This window comes from Bos grunniens, chromosome 1 (assembly GCF_055505025.1).
Source record: "Bos grunniens cultivar Pamir isolate PY7600 chromosome 1, Bosgru_T2T1.0, whole genome shotgun sequence".
In the NCBI taxonomy this organism is placed as follows: domain Eukaryota; kingdom Metazoa; phylum Chordata; class Mammalia; order Artiodactyla; family Bovidae; genus Bos; species Bos grunniens.
In genome coordinates this window covers 32,431,074-32,449,239 of record NC_141165.1, presented here as the reverse complement: position 1 = coordinate 32,449,239, position 18,166 = coordinate 32,431,074, and the positions used below count along the sequence as shown (strand labels likewise).

The 18,166-nt window shown below is 39.0% G+C and overlaps 1 protein-coding gene across 4 annotated transcripts in view; it reads left to right on the top strand.

Annotated features, from left to right (window-relative positions):
* SLC9A9 (solute carrier family 9 member A9) overlaps positions 1-18,166 on the top strand; it is a 660,343-nt gene that overhangs the window by 68,322 nt on the left and 573,855 nt on the right. The window lies entirely within an intron of this gene.

Genomic DNA, 18,166 nt, shown 5'->3' with positions numbered 1-18,166 from the left:
GATGCCAATGTAGGCGAACCTTGGAAACAATGTAAGATCAATAAATCAAGCTCCATGTTACCTTTTTATAAAGTTCATAAATGACCAAGATTAAACAATGTTGTGTAAGCATACATGCATATAGGTGAGAATGCATATATGTATATGTGTAGCAAATAGGGAATTAAGATCACAAGATTCAGCAAAGTGGTGATTTCTGGGAAAGAGGGAAATGAATGGGATGGAAAGAAACACACAGAGGAAATAAGTTATTGGTAATATTCTGTCTCATGGCTTGAAGTGGGTTTCCTGGTAGTCAGTATGCTATTATAATTTATAATTTGCATATATATTCTATATATTCTCCTCCATGTGTCAATTATATTAAAAAGAAAATAAAAGGGAAAACAAGTTGAAGGGGCTATCTAATAGGTTTATGAATATAAGCAGCTTGATTATGCTTACTTCAAGAAACTCTGATTCTTCTATTGTTTCTCTTTGTGTGTGTTTTAATAAGAAGAACTCTGGTTGGCCGGCAATAGCAGAGATGCAGAGTGCCAAAAGTGTATTTGCCAGTATCCCCTGGTTAATTCTTATCAACTACAAAGCTCTCTATTTTCCCTCTCTCTTATCTGTCTCCACCTTCTCTCGTTTCTCCCCGCTCTCTTCCCCTCGTTCCCAACCATGTTTTTCTCACTGTCCCCTGAGACTCTGGGCTGCTGCTCTCTGAGACTCCATGTTCAGGAGGCTGCAGCCCAGCAGAGCTCAGGAGGCTGTGGGGAGTCTGACTAGAAGGCCCCATGCCTCTTCAGTGCATTCATTTACTCTCTGGATGTGGAGCTGGCACAGTAATAGCTGTCACTGCTGTCAGAGAGAAAAATAAATAACGCTGCTGCCCTGACACAGCCAAATAAGAAAAAAATAATCTCTAATCTGTCAAGGACAGCCTGAGCTGCTTAGCAGTGTGGTTTCTCATATCCATATCACAGCAGGCACGGGCTGTATTTCTGGGAGCAAAGAGAAGAGTGAAGTTTGTTAGGAAAAGAAACACAAGGCAGGTTAGAGGGGACGCTGGAGAAATCAGAGATGTAGTTTGGAGGTATAGTTTGGAGGTGATGTCTTACAGCCATATGCGTTAGTCCATTTAGTCCTTCTATCACAAACCTGAAGTTGTGGGCAATAAGGATGACAGCACAGGACAGAGAAAATAAACAGATTCTAAAAGGAAGAGAAATGTGGAAAGTCATGTGGAAGGAACAGAAGGATGTGTGAGATTGTTGACATGAAAGAAGAGAAATGTCTTATAATAAGAAAGCATAAAAATAATTCAAACAAAAAAACATAATAATTCAAACATACTCTATTCTGAAAAAGAATTTACCTGACAAGTCTCATTATTAAATAACTCATTCTAAAGATCCTAACTATGGGATTCCTTTTAAATGAAATATTTAAGTCTTTGAATTATCTAGTTTATCTTCATCTCCAGGACCCTTGGGTACAATGTCAAACATTTTTTTCAATTTGACCAAAATCTGATGGAGGAGCTACAGTAAATGTGGCACACATACACATACCCCACATCACATGCAGAAAAGGGTTAAAAAAAAAAAAAAAGCTAAGGGAACTGTATCAGTTATCTATTGCTTATATAACAAACCACTATCCAAACTTAGCGGCATAGACAGCAACTGTTCTCTCTATGTGTGCTCAGTCACTTCAGTTACGTCCAGCTCTTTGCGACGCCATGGACCATATCCCACCAGGCTCCTCTGTCCATGGATTTTCCAGACAAGAATACTGGAGTGCGTTGCCATTTCCTCCTCCACAGGATCTTCCCAACCCAGGGACTGAACCCGCATCTCCTGCATTGCAGGTGGATTCTTTTACCACTGAGCCACTGGAAGCCCATTAGTTCACAGTTATGTAGCTCAGCCATTTAGGTTGGAATTGGTTGGGCAGTTCTCAGACACTCATCTGAGGTCATTCATGTGACCAGTCATCTGGGATTTGACAGGGAAAGGGTGGTCTAATATGTGCCTCCCGGTAGGCTAGCCATGGCTTTTTCCCATGGTGGTCTCAGGGCAGTATTCCAAGATGGTGGGGACTGAAGTGTAAGACTCTTAAGGCTCAAGACCAGAAGTCTTGCAGTATCATTTTCACTGCATTGTCTTGGTCAAATTATCATAAGAGCAGCCAAGATTCAAAGCAAGGGGAAGTAGGCTCTTGATGCAATATGTGATAAAGTCACATTACAAAGGGATATATATATACAGGGATGGAAAAATTATTGTGGTCATTTTTGTGAATAATCTAGCACAGGAAGGAGCTATAAAATATCTTCAAGATAAGAGCTTGCATTAAAAAATGGGGCTCAACTCATTGCTATTTGCCTGAAACTATCACATTGTTACGGAGAAGGCAACAGCACCCCACTCCAGTACTCTTGCCTGGAAAATCCCATGGACGGAGGAGCCTGGTAGGCTGCAGTCCATGGGGTCACTGAGGGTCAGACACGACTGAGTGACTTCACTTTCACTTTTCACTTTCATGCATTGGAGAAGGAAATGGCAACCCACTCCAGTGTTCATGCCTGGAGAATCCCAGGGATGGGGGAGCCTGGTGGGCTGCCGTCTATGGGGTCGCACAGAGTCGGACACGACTGAAGCAACTTAGCATCACATTGTTAACTGGCTCTACCCCAATACAAAATAAAAAAAGTTTAAAAAATGGGACTCAAAACTTGTTATGAAACCTATGGCTACGAAATGAAAACATGGTGGTGAATCAAGTCGACCTTACAAGGGTTAACTCATTGGCCTCCTCTGTTAGGCTTCCTGATAGCCTGAAACCAGTAACAATGAATATGTACCCTGATGATCTGAGTGACTCATGAAGAAGTATCTTATAACGTTCTTTGTTTGTACATAAAATGTCTATGGAAAAATATGCATAAAGTTCAAAGAAAATAAAGTGGAGAACATGGCTCAGTAAGATTTTATGCTACCAAAAAAACGGCATTCATGTTAAACTGAGCCTTACTCAGCTACAGTGGGGAAGTATGGAAAATTTTTATTTAACTTGAGAATTTCAATTTCTCCTTAACCACAAGTGATGCAGAAAATGTGGAGGCCATGTTATCTGCAAAGGCAACAGTCTCTGTTGAGGAGGTTTCTCTCATGACTGCACATCCTTGTGAAAGGCTGTCATGTCAAGCCTGGTTTGTATCCTTGTTTGTCTGGCTGGTCATGGTGCTTTGGGAAAGGGCGGTGCTTTGGGGATGACTAAAGCTTGATCTTGGCAGCTTATTCATTTTTCTTGAACAGCTTAAGAAAAAATAGGTTAAGGAGTTATGCCACATGGCCTTTATTGCACTTTTTCAAGGCCTGGAGGATTACCTTAGAATGAAAACCCATGAATTCTTCACTGACTATAAGCTCCATTGCCAAAGCTGTCCAACTTTCCTGTGCTCCTCCCCATGGTCCTTTCCCCGCATCCCCAGAGGTAGATCTTATACTGAATTTTTACTTATAGTTTTTCTATATGCTTTCAAAATTTATGAGAACTGTATCATACTTTGTCATCAAGCCATTTTTTCTTTTTTTTGCCCACTCATGATTTTTCTAAGATTCATCCATTTTATGGTTTTCAGCTGTGGTTCATTCACTGTCATTGGTAATATGCAAAAGTGGGAATATTTCATGCTTTGCTGCTGCTAAGTTGCTTCAGTCATGTCCGACTCTGTGCGACCCCATAGACGGCAGCCCACCAGGCTCCCCCGTCCCTGGGATTCTCCAGGCAAGAACACTGGAGTGAGTTGCCATTTCCTTCTCCAATGCATGACAGTGAAAAGTGAAAGTGAAGTCACTCAGTTGTGTCTGACTCTTAGAGACCCCATGGACTGCAGCCTACCAGGCTCCTCCGTCCATGGGATTTTCCAGGCAAGAGTACTGGAGTGGGGTGCCATTGCCTTCTCCGATTTCATGCTTTACTTATTCTCTTATTGATGGAGTTACTTCCATCCATGAATGTTCTTATACAAGTCACCTGGGGCCCTTGTAAAAGATTCTTTAAACAATGAACTTAGAGTGATATGTGCAATACCAAATTCTTTTTCCAAAGTAGTATTCCTACTCCAGCTGGTCCTGTTACTTCATGGCAAATAGATGGGGAAACAATGGAAACGGTTAGAGACTTTATTTTCTTGTGCTCAAAAATGTCTGCAGATGATGACTGCAACCATGAAATTAAAAGACGCTTGGAAGAAAAGCTATGAACAACCTAGACAGCATATTAAAAAGCAGAGACATTACTTTGCCAATAAAATTCTGTCTAGTTAAAGCTATGTTTTTTTCCAGTAATCATGTATGGATGTGAGAGTTGGACTATAAAGAAAGCTGAGCACTGAAGAATTGGTGCTTTTGAACTGTGATGTTAGGGAAGACTCTTGAGAGTCCCTTGGACTGCAAGGAGATCCAACCCGTCCATCCTAAAGGAAATCAGTCCTGAATATTCATTGGAAGGACTGATGCTGAAGCTGAAACTCCAATGCTTTGGCCACCTGATGCAAAGAACTGACTCATTTGAAAAGACCCTGATACTTGGAAAGATTGAAGGTGGGAGGAGAAGGGAATGACAGAGGATAAGATGGCTGGATGGCATCACCAACTCGATGGACATGAGTTTGGGTAAGCTCCAGGAGTTGGTGATGGACAGGGAAACCTGGCTTGCTGCAGTCCATGGGGTTGCAAAGAGTAGGACATGACTGAGTGACTGAACTAAACTGAACTGATTCCTACCAGATGGTATAAATGTTTCCATTGCACAGCACGTTCACCAAAGCTTATTATTGTCAGACTTCATGATCAATCTGTCTAGCCCTGTGACAATATCACACTATTTTAATTATCACTGCCTTCTACTAATTAACTCTTGATATTTAATAGGAATAATCTGTCCCCCCTCCCCACCACACACACCCTGCAATATTCTTCCTCAGTGTTGTGATAGCTATTTGGATCTTTTTTTACTGTAAACATTTTAGAACCATCTCATCAAATTCTTTGACTCACTATATCAATATTTTGATTAGAATTACATCAAATCTATAGATCAGTTTAGGGAAAATTGATGTATTTATTATATTGTTTCTCTATTCTTAAACTTTGATATCTCTTTTTACTTAGGTTTTCAAGTCTTCCAATAAGAGTCTTGCATAAATTTTACAAAATTTATTCCTAGGAATAGCGTATCATATTATAAATTGTTTTATTTTCAACATTTTATTTTCTTGGTGTTACAATTTAGCAATCTTGATGAGCGGGAAAATGGCCCAGTCCCAGCTGGCCTGGAGCTAACAGTCTATAAGGGAGGCAGACATTCATGAGGGAGTCACACATTCATGAGGGAGTCACACACACACGGAAGAGCACAACTGCCATGTGTGTGAGCAAGGAGAAGTGAATGGTGCAAAGAGATCAGAGACTTGGAGGATCTGCTTGAGGGTTGGGTCAGGATGATATGACTGTGATGCGAGAGGTAAGGGAGCTGTGGGAGCACACTGAGGGGACCAAGAGAGGCTTCTGGGAAAATGACCAATAACCTGAGACCTTACATTTATTCCAGAGGACACCAGGAAAAGATCTGGGAGAAGGCATGCCTGGCAGAGAGGATGTTATGTGGGAGGCCAGAGTATGGATAGGAAGCAGTAGGAGATAAACAGGGAATTTATCCCAGGGACTAGAGACCTTGTTCTGGAGGTTGGACATAACTCTGTAGGCTGTAGAGAACTACAGGAGATATGCCCTTTTATATTTTTACTCAAATTGGAATATGAAAATGGGTGAGAGAAGGTCAAGATGGGAAGCAGAACAGTTAGGAGGTAATGCTACTTTAAACCTGGAGAGTACTTGGTTGGATTTGAGAGCTGCTTGGGAGATGGAATTGATAGTACATGGCTATTGCCAGATTTAGAGACATAAAGGCCATCATGGTAACTGTCAATTTTCTGGCTTCAGCCATAAGCTCACTCTGAACTTGTCAAACCTAGCACAATTTGTACCTCATGTCCAAATGAGTGCTATCCCCTTCCATCCTTATTTTATGTTCCCTGGTAGAATTAAACTCTTGGTTATTATGCCCTTACTTTTAGTAAAAGTCAAGAACTATATTGCCAAGTGAATTAATGAAAAGATTTGAAAAATGTATATCATTTGGCTGACAAAGGGGTCATAAAAATGACAAAAGTTACAACAAAAGCTAGCTTTTGGTGCATTTTTTGTTGTTGTTTCTGACCTTGAACTGACCATTCTGCATTTATTATCTCATCTAATCTTCACAGCAAACAGCAGAAATGGGTAATTTCTATTGTTCCCTTTTTGTAAGTGAGAAGCTTGCAGCTTGCATCCCTTAAGTAACTGTTCCAAAGTATGACTGACTCCAGTGCTTGTATGCTAAACTCATCCTTGTAACTTAAGTTGCATCTTTGAACCTGCAGTAGCACCTGGAGCTTGTTAGAAATGCAGAGTCTTGGGCTTCATGCCAGACTTCCTGAATTATAATCTATATATTGGGCTTCCCTGGTGGCTCAGACAGTAAAGAATAAGCTTGCAATGCTGGAGATACAGGTTCGAACCCTGGGTTGGGGAGATCCCCTGGAGAAGGGAATGGCAACCCACTCCAGTATTCTTGCTTGGAGAATTCCATGAATAGAGGAACCCGGCGGGCTACAGTCCATGGGCTTGCAAAGAGTCAGAGATGACTGAGCAACTAACACTTTCACTTTCAATCTGTATGTATATTAATGAAGTAAAGTGAAAGTTGCCCAGTCATGTCTGACTCTTTGTGACTCCATGGACTATACAGTCCATGGAATTCTCCAGGCCAGAGTACTGGAGTAGTCATTCCCTTCTCCAGGGGATCTTCCCAACCCATAATCAAACCCAGATCTCCTACATTGCAGGTGTATTCTTTACCAGTTGACTCACCAGGGAAGCCCAATATTAATGACAGCCCTGAGTAAATTTGTTATACCTCACTTCCAAACCAGTAGTGAGATTTAATATCTTACTTAGGGATTTAGTAAGAACAGGCTATAGGAATCAAGATGATTTTAACTTATGTTTAATCCATATTACCCAGGTGTCATTGAAACAACCAAATTAATTTTAATTTCATAATTCATGTCCTCAAGATTTATATAGCTACCTATGTCAGTGCACATGTTCAGGGCAAATATTGTATGTGTGGTATGTAGAGTATAATTGGTAGATTACTATTAGTTGGGCACACAGAGCCATCTCAGTGAGAAACGCTCAATGTGCTGGTCTAAGAGTTTCAGTGTGGGAGGTGCTCAAGCTGATTTAGCAATTACACTCTGATGTCATTAAAATGAAATGGCTCCAATAAAAGGAATAGAAGTCAATCTTAACTACAGTTCTGAGATGCTTTATTGCTCTATCTCATCCTTACTTACTAATTCTCACTGTGTGAGAGGTAGCTATAAAGGTTTCCAATAGGCAGGCTACATTATCAACAGAATCATGGATATGAATGACGACATCATTGTTTTAGCTTCAATGAGCTATTTTAAACTTGAAGGTCACTGCTACTGGATGATAGGTACCTATCATTTATTTATACACAATTCTTGACGACTTGCCCTGTGGTTGCACCTCCTTCCTCCATGTGATTTCAACATCTATATGAATTTGACCTGCTTTTGACTGGATTTTTCTTGAAGCCTCTGTTCTAGTGTTTGGTGAAGTGGATTACTCAAGCTTTTCTTTTAATTTCTCTAGGATAACATTTCATTTGGTCCCCTTCTTTGAATAAGGTTTACAACTATGAGAACTATCAACTGTAGTGATGATAGATGCTTACACTGAAGCGAGTTCTGTCTCTGGGTTGGGAAGATCCCCTGGAGGAGTGCATTGCAACCCATTCCAGTATTTTTGCCCGGAGAATCCCCATGGACAGAGGATCCTGGTGGGTTATAGTCGATGGGGTCAAAGAGAATCAGATACAACTGAGCATGATCACCTCACTGAGTATTTACTTTGCACCAGTTACTGAAATGTACTCTACACACATTAAACTTATTCATTACCCCAATCTCCCATTTAAAGGTTTTTCTCACCACAGGAATATATGTTTTTATATTGTTTATTAAAACAATTTAAAATTTTCCTTAGAATGTGAAGAAGTTTAGCATAGTATTTTTATAAATATTCTTATTTATAGAATAGACTTTGCTGAACTTTGCTAATATGCAGTAGAAACTTAGGGTTCTTAATGAAGAAAGTCCTCAAGGATGAAAAGAATGAAGCCTATTATAGACTATAGACTTTAATAATAATGCATCAATATTGACTTATAGTACTGGAAACTGGAGGAGAGTTAAGGGATATATAGGCACATATTTTAAGATTTTTTTTTAGTACTTTCTACTCAATCTTTTTGCAAACCACTCAAAAATAGAGCCTATTAATTTTTAAAGCATCCACATTATTAATCTCTTACAATCTCTTTCTTCTATAACACACAGAATATACCAAATATTTCCCAAGGCCCCAGTGGTTCGATGTTGTATGAAAACTAGAGGTTCTTATCCTTCTCTAAACCTAAAACTCTAACTCTTTTTGGCTCCTGGACTCTAAAAGCCTACTCAGCCTGTTTTAATGGTAGCATCTAGGTTTACCAGTTTGGCAGTGGCCCTACTACGCTTCATCTCTATTACAGTATTGGGGTCCTAAGAATAGCACTAAAAGCTGAGCTCTTTATGGCTACTGGGAAACTTTCCCTCTGGTAAGTTTCCATTATATGGTGGCCACCTTCCCAATCCCTTAGAATAGTACTATGAGGATGATGCTGTCTTAATCGCCCAAGTTATATCATATTTCTTCTATTATTTTTGTTTTATTTTTTACATTTTTGAATTATTTTTTAATTGGAACATAATTGCTTTACAATGTTGTGTTGGTTTCTGCTCTACAACAATGTAAATCAGCAATAAATGTACCTACATCCCCTCCCCCTTGAGCATCACTCTCCCATCCCGTTTCTCTGGGTGATCACAGAGCACTGAGCTGAGCTTCTTGTGATACACAGCAGCCTCCCACTACCTATTTCTTTTACACGTGATAGTGTATATATGTCAGTGCTACCTTCTCAGTTTGTCCTACCCTCTCCTCCCCACGCTGCGTCCACCACTCTGTTTCTTCTTACTTCTCCTCTTTAAGTGTCCAAACTACACTACCGACAAGTCATGATTGAATACAAGCTTTTCATGGGAGTGATCATAGTGTATCATCAATCCCTGATTGACTGTGATTCACTAATCCCATTTCTCAAGATCATTTTCTCCATGGCTATGATCATAATATCTTCATTATGTTTTTTGGTTGCATGTAATGTGCCAATGTTTTCTTCTGTCCAAAATATTAACTGTAATTTAATCATCTGTTGCTAATTGATTCTCTCTCTGTGTGTAATGCATGCTTTCTGTTTCAAAGTTTACTTATGTATTTAATTTTTCCTGTTGATTTTGAACCACTTGGCTTCTGTTATTGGGCTGTCCTCTATTCAGGTAACCTAAGAGTTCTAACATATATAGATAAATCCCTTACATGATTGTGAAGGCATTGCTTTTAATTTGCAGCAAAAATGTATCTATACTAGGTTGTGAATTAAAGGCTTCTACTGGAATCAATAACCTGATTATTGATAACTTATCTACTGTGCTTCACAGGGCTAAATACAATTACAGCCTTATTCCAGTAGAGAGAAATTAAGAGTATAGGAAAAGGCAAACAGTATCCTCTAAGAGTGGAAAGTAAATGGAGACTCATTTGGAAGAATGTTAGTGGTTATTGTGGATGGCACAAGGTTTAGGAAAGAATTTTACTTTAAAATGACCTGTTTTTATAGGACTGATATGTTAAAAATATGGACAAAATTTACTATTTTCATAGTTCCCTCCTCACAAAATGTATTCATTTGCATTTTATAACAACCACACCAGACAGGCAGAAACAGAAATTATCCTACTTTATGGATAAGAAGTATTTGTCAAAACTGGTAATGATACCTATTTTTTGTAATTCCTAGATCTCTTCAAATGCTCTTTATTCTTGGTTAAGGTCTATCCCAGTTTTGAAACCTACTCTCTTGTTGATCATTCAATACAACAAGGAAAGTTTGAGATTTAGAACAAACATGATAAATAATAATAGTATATTGCTATGCTATGCTAAGTCACTTCAGTCGTGTCCGACTCTGTGTGACCCCATGGACAGCAGCCCACCAGGCTCCCCCGTCCCTGGGATTCTCCAGGCAAGAACACTGGAGTGGGTTGCCATTTCCTTCTCCGATGCATGAAAGTGAAAAGTGAAAGTGAAGTTGCTCAGTCGTGTCCTACCCTCAGCGACCCCATGGACTGCAGCCCACCAGGCTCCTCCGTCCATGGGATTTTCCAGGCAAGAGCACTGGAGTGGAGTGCCATTGCCTTCTCCGAATAGTATATTACATATACTTTATGTATATATGTGCATATATATGCATATATACACATACTTATACACACACACACACACATAGACACACCACATTCAACTTTTAATTTTTTTTAACTTCCCATCAAGCCAGCTGGGATGTAAGATTTTGCCCCAAAGACATCCCTAAGCCAGATGCGGAAATGAATATAAATCCAGTGAAATTGTTTAGGACATTGGAGGTGTAATTTCATATCATTGCAAGAGTCCTACATTAGAAATAGTCCTCTGTTCACAGAGGTTTGGAGAACCGTATTTAGTTAATCTCTGGAGGAAATTACATACACAGAGCATGCAAGTCAACCAGCATTAACTCACCCAACTGCAGCCCAAATTATACTTTTCAGGAGCTGTGCCTCTAATCTTTACTTAGATTCAACTGTTCTATTACTTCCACTGATGTGCAGTTTAGCTTGGCTACTTCGAATGAATAACTCTTTGTAAGCAAATTGATTTTCCTGTTGGAAAAAAGTACAGAAGTTTCCCCCAAAGCTTTTTCTCTTTTTCCTTCTAAATTTAACTAACTTTCCACAAATCAGATTAGGGAAAATACAGCTTTTTTAAAGATATTTTCTTTAGAAAATAAAGAGTTGCCTGATGATTTCCAACCCTCTTTTTTCTCTTCCTCCCTGCCTCCCAGATGGATATGTTTACAAGGGACATACTTAGTTAGGCACTGATATTCAGTTCCAAAAGCTGTTCTCTGACTCCATTCCTCCCATATTGAATAATTTCAGCATTCAGCAAGTTATGGGGTTTTTCTTTTAAAGTTTACAAGATGAAAGGGACTTTACTTAAACCTTGAGTCATTCATAGCTATTTAGATACTTTGAAACATATTTTGAGCAGTGTTAGTACTCTTCCAACAATGTAGTTATGAGAACATATCAATTTTTTTACAACCTTGCTATAAGAAGAAAGACCATGAGCAAAATTCTACTGAAAGTGTTGTCTGCAGACCCATACCAATCTGTGAGCTGAGTGCTACTGGATTGGGATTAATAAATGCAAAAAGTGAGAATAAGCATATAGGAACATTAACAGTCCCTTGATATCTGTTGAATAATAAAATATCTGGACTTGCATTTTGTGCAATGTAAAAATACAATTTATGGAACTCTAATTTTTATTGCATTTTATAAAATCAGTAGCAATAACTTAGAAATAAGAATAATAGGCTAATTAATTAATACTCATTTACCACAGAGAGTTTAAGAAGTAGTGCTCAGGAAGGTCAATTCAAAGATGTCCTTATGGTAGGGGTATTTCATATAGGAAAAGAAAGTGGTTAGAAAATGATTTCTAGGTTATGGTTAAAAAGAAGTTTGGTTAAAGTTCTCTGGGCTTCCCTGGTAGCTCAATCAGTAAAGAATCTGCCTGTAGTTCAGGAGACCTGGGTTCAATCCCTGAGTCAGGAGGATCCCTTGGAAAAGGAAATAGCAACCCACTCAGTGTTCTTGCCTGGAAAATCCTATGGACACAGGAGCCCAATAGGCTACAGTCCACGGGGTGGCGAGAGTTGGACACAACTTGGTGACTAAACCACCACCAAAGTTCACTAGGTGGATAACTAGTTTCTCAGAACAAATCTTAATTCTATTAAAGTTTATCAGAAAATTACTTAACCATTTTTAAGATGTGGCATTTATTTTTATAGGAGATTTTCAATTATACACACACACACACACATATATATATATATAAAATTCAGATAAACTTTGCTTCAAATTTTCTTTTGTCAGAATCAGGGAGGAAAGAGGTCAGTTTTGCTGAATACTTGAAATCTAACTTAAGTATATTTCCTCCTGACATAAGCTTCCCATATTGAGTGAGTTTCTTTGAGGCAACTGGGCTTGCTTCATGTAATTCTGGCTATCCAGTTTTTACTGAAAATGGATGCTTTCTAGGAAGGGCCCAGTAGAACTGAGCTGTAGGTACAATCTCTGATGGGTACACCAACAACAGTCTAGATTTTTAAGAAAGACAGAATGGGGCCAAGGAAGAGGTGACAAAGTGCCCTTTAGGGACTTACCTGATGGTCCATTGGTTAAGATTCTGTGTTCCCACTGCAGGGGGCCAGGGTTGGACCCCTGGTCAGGAACTAGGATCCCACATGCTGCAACTAAGCACGTGTGCCATAAAGAAGACTTGCTGCAACCTAAACAAGGGAATAATCAAAATAAAATTATTTTTTAAAATGCTCTTTAGTAACCTCCTTGGTACCCCAAAGAACTAAAGGAATGCACCATTCACCAGGTAGATATTCAGTTCCTGAATGTTATGAATTGCTTCCCCAAAAGAAAAACTTTATATTGAGAATATATCTTAGCTCTCTCTTAAGTGAGTTTACAAAATTCTTATGATGAGAAGTGTTCAAATTTTTCAATCTTTCTAAAATGACAAACATACTCAGGGATGGTTTTTTTCTCAGTAGAAGCAACAATCCTACCAAGGTGTGAAATTCATCATATTGAAAGGGAAATAAAATATTGCTTTAGAACATCACTTATAATTAAAAAGAAATCTGATCTAGAAAATTATCCCCCGCTCAATTTTTATATTTCAACATCTAATGATATTTATGAGACTTTTTGTTTTATTACTATGAATTTTAGTCTTTTTTTCTTCAAAGTCCCAAGAAGAAGTTATAATTATGGAACATAGCTTTTATTTTAAATGGCATATCCCTACTCTGTCCTTTGGAGAAAGAGAGGTGAAAACTATACAAATTGCATTCCTTAGAATGGAAGAGTTGATTTTATAATTCTTTATAATTTATTTTCATCACCAGCCTAGCTGTTCACATTGTTCCAGGTGTTCAGATGTTTTCGTATTAGTTTGCAACTTCACTGGATAAGTCCATTAAATCACTTTGAAAAACATTTCAATACTAGGGGAAACTCCAGGGTTTGGTGATGGACAGGGAGGCCTGGCATGCTGCAGTCCATGGGGTCGCAGAGTTGGACACAACAGTTCAGTTACTCACTCGTGTCCAACTCTTTGCGACCCCATGAACCGCAGCATGCCAGGCCTCCCTGTCCATCACCAACTCCCGGAGCCCACCCAAACCCATGTCCATAGAGTCGGTGATGCCATCCAACCATCTCATTCTCTGTCGTCCCCTTCTCCTCCTGCCCTCAATCTTTCCCAGCATCAGGGTCTTTTCAAATGAGTCATCTCTTCACATCAGGTGGCCAAAGTATTGGAGTTTCAGTTTCAACATCAATCCTACCAATGAACACCAAGAACTGATCCCAGGGAAAAAAACCTTTTAACATAATTTGATTTGAAGAGATGGAAAAAATTATACAATTGGCACAAAGATATACATAAAAGATCTAATGATGATCTTTATACCTGCTCCTTTTGAAGGATAGGATTAATACATAGGATAGGATAATACATTAACACATTATTATATGTGTTAAAATCCTTTCAAACCATGTTAAATATACACATGTTTTGAGAAAGCAGAAAATATAGTTTTTTTTTAAATTGTGATGTTTTATATTTAAAGAACATACATTTGAATTTTGAAGATTAGATTTTATTTAGAACATGATAAGGATGTGTATTTTTTCAGTGTCCTAAGAATTTACATATAAACTAGATTCACAGCACAAAACAAATTGATAAAGCTTCATCCTTTGCTTTTTAACCAAACACCCACGCCGAGTTCAAGCCAGATTTTAGCAGTGTTTAAAGGCAACACAGTGTGTTATTGTAAGTTTAAATTTCAAATTCATCTCAAAGTTACAATTTTTTGCCATTGGAAAGAAGAATTGGAACTTTAAAAAGGTCTGTTTCAATAAGCAGATGTGAAAAGCCATTTTGGTAAATTTATTTGCAGATTTCAGACTCAGGCAAACCTTAAACATGAGAAGAATGGAGTGTGGATTATATTAGAATGGATGTTAAACAGGAGGGGGCAACTGTCACCACCTAGGAAGCTGAAACTCCATTCCAAAATCAACAGAATGAAATAATTATATATGGTAAATGAAACACCAGCTGGAGCTCCACAGTCATTGGCTTTTATATTGTGCCCTCTGGTGGGAAAATGTATAAATCACAATTTTAACAGTTACAAACTGAGAAAACATGTTTATTGTTTCTTACTTCTGAGCTTTATGTATAATCAAACTTTAGCTTAAGGGAGATTGCATGATGATTTTTTTGTTGTTTTTTGAGGTAGAGTTGCCTTAGGTATCAACTAATCCAACCTCCCAGTTTTACCTGGAGATAATAAATAATTTAATCAAGGTTAAAAAAAAGAAAAAAAAATTTATTATTTAGGTCTCCTGTGTCCCAGGAAAGTATTAATTATTGAATATCCTTTAAGTGCCAGACCCTATATAAGCATCATCTCATTTAACTTCATTAACGCTGACATGGAACAACAGACTGGTTCCAAATAGGAAAAGGAGTACATCAAGGCTGTATATTGTCACCCTGCTTATTTAACTTATATGCAGAGTACATCATGAGAAACACTGGGCTGGAGGAAGCACAAGCTGGAATCAAGATTGCCGGGAGAAATATCAATAACCTCAGATATGCAGATAACACCACCCTTATGGCAGAAAGTGAAGAGGAACTAAAAAGCCTCTTGATGAAAGTGAAAGAGGAGAGTGAAAAAGTTGGCTTAAAGCTCAACATTCAGAAAACAAAGATCATGGCATCTGGTCCCATCACTTCATGGGAAATAGATGGGGAAACAGTGGAAACAGTGTCAGACTTTATTTTTCTGGGCTCCAAAATCACTACAGATGGTGACTGCAGCCATGAAATTAAAAGACGCTTATTCTTGGAAGGAAAGTTATGACCAACCTAGATAGCATATTGAAAAGCAGAGATATTACTTTGCCAACAAAGGTTCGTCTGGTCAAGGCTATGGTTTTTCCTGTGGTCATCTATGGATGTGAGAGTTGGACTGTGAAGAAGGCTGAGTGTCGAAGAATTGATGCTTTTGAACTGTGGTGTTGGAGAAGACTCTTGAGAGTCCTCTGGACTGCAAGGAGATCCAACCAGTCCATTCTAAAGGAGATCAGCCCTGGGATTTCTTTGGAAGGAATGATGCGAAAGCTGAAACTCCAGTACTTTGGCCACCTCATGCGAAGTGTTGACTCATTGGAAAAGACTCTGATGCTGGGAGGGATTGGGGGCAGGAGGAGAAGGGGACGACAGAGGATGAGATGGCTGGATGGCATCACCGACTCGATGGACGTGAGTCTGAGTGAACTCCGGGAGTTGGTGATGGACAGGCAGGCCTGGTGTGCTGCGATTCATGGGGTTGCAAAGAGTCAGACACAAATGAGAGACTGAACTGAACTGAACTGAACGCTGAACTTAGCCCAGCCCTATTACCTTAAGATCTTTCCTGTGCTAAAACATCACCTCCAGTCTATTCATATTTGCCAATACAAATTTTAAATGTTATTTGTTTCCTTTCCCCTTTCAGAGAGGGATCAAAGAGGGGCAAGACCAGCAGAGCAGGAAAGGGTCCCAGGAGGTGCTACTCTTTTCAGCTAATGAGACTAGAAGCCTGAGACCTGGGGTCCTTCACACAAATTAGCAGTGGGACTGGGAAATCCAACTCCAGTCACTTATCCTGGGCCAGGTATGGACAAAAGTCCATGGCAGTGACCCACAATGAGGCTTGTGAGCTGAGAAAGCTGAGCAGGTAGGTGAGAGGAGGCTGATAGGGTCCAGGGATCAGGGACGGGGTCGCGGGAACACAATGGGGCATTTTCACCCATCCCTGGGCTTGTCCACATGTGCTAGGTCAATTTGGAAGGCTCAGAATTGGCCAATGTGTATATACTATGAACATTTTTAGAACTAGAAAATGTTGCAACAATATGTAGTTCAACTTTTAGATTTTTTAAAATTGTCTTTTTTTCTGTATAACATGATACATGTATGATACACATAATAATATAATAGCTCACCTTATAGGCCATCTTTTGTGCATGTATTTTATTCCAAGTCTTTCATATATCTTAACCCATTCAGTCCTCATATACATCTCATGGAGTGGATGGCATTGTCGTCCTCAGTTTGCCAATGAATAGATCAGAGCCCAGCCCATGACAGACATCATGTGGACAATACTCGTGAAGAATTAAGGCTCAAACTCAGGCCAGCTGGCTTCAACCTATGCTCCTAACGAATATGCCATGCCTACATGAAATTATGAAGCATAATAATAAATCAGCTATAACCCTTGGTTCAACTTTAAAAATGGATGGCATCACTGGTAGCAGGGAAGGCCCCAACCAGTGAAGATGCTTTTCTCAGAATGGCTAAGTGACTGTCCCACAACTCATTATTACATCTTACTGAGTTTAAAACTCACCTGTTGAGTTTATATGGATGCTACATAGTAGCTAAAGTGGAAGTTTACTAGTTGATTTATTATTTACTGAAGCCAAGAAAATAGAACTTTTGTCTTCCATGCCTTTCTGCCTGGAGAAGGGAATGGCAAACCACTTCAGTATTCTTGCCTTGAGAACCCCATGAACAGAATTAAAAGGCAAAAAGATAAGACACTGAAAGATGAATTCCTCAGGTCAGTAGGTGCCTAAAATGCATCTGGAGATCAGTGGAGAAATAACTGCAGAAAGAATGAAGAGATGGAGCCAAAGCAAAAACAACACCCAATTGTGGTTGAGACTGGTGATGGAAGCAAGGTATCATGCTATAAAGAGCAATATTGCATAGCTACCTGGAATGTTAGGTCCACAAATCAAGGCAAATTGGAAGCGGTCAAACAGGATATGGCAAGAGTTAACATTGACATTTTAGGAATCAGCAAACTAAAATGAACTGGAATAGGTGAATTTAATTCAGATGACCATTATATCTACTACTGTGGGCAAGAATCCCTTAGAAGAAATGGAGTAACCTTCATAGTAAAAAAGAGTCCAAAATGCAGTACTTGTATGCAATCTCAAAAACGAAAGAATGATCTCTGTTCATTTCCAAGGAAAACCATTCAATATCATGGTAATCCAAGTCTATGCCCTGACCAGTAATGCTGAAGAAGCTGAAGTTGAATGGTTCTATGAAGACCTACAAGACCTTTTAGAACTAACACCCAAAAAAGATGTCCTTTTCATTATAGGGGACTGGAATGCAAAAGTAGAAAATCAAGAAACACCTGGAGTAACAGGCAAATTTGGCCTTGGAGTACAGGATGAAGCAGGGCAAACACTAACAGAGTTTTGCCAAGATAACACTACTGGTCATAAACACCATCCTCCAACAACACAAGAGAAGACTCTACAAATGGACATCACCAGATAGAAGGTCAACATCAAAAGCATGTTGATTATCTTCTTTGCAGCCAAAGATGGAGAAGCTCTATACAGTCAGCAAAAATAAAACCAGGAGCTGACTGTGGCTCAGATCATGAAATCCTTATTGCCAAATTCAGACTTAAATTGAAGAAAGTAGCGAAAACCACTAGACTATTCAGATATAAAAGATCTAAATCAAATCTCTTACAATTATACAGTGGAAGTGAGATATAGATTTAAAGGACTAGATCTGACAGACAGAGTGCCTGATGAACATTGTACAGGAGACAGGGCGCAAGACCATCCCCAAAAATAGAAATGCAAAAAAGTAAAATG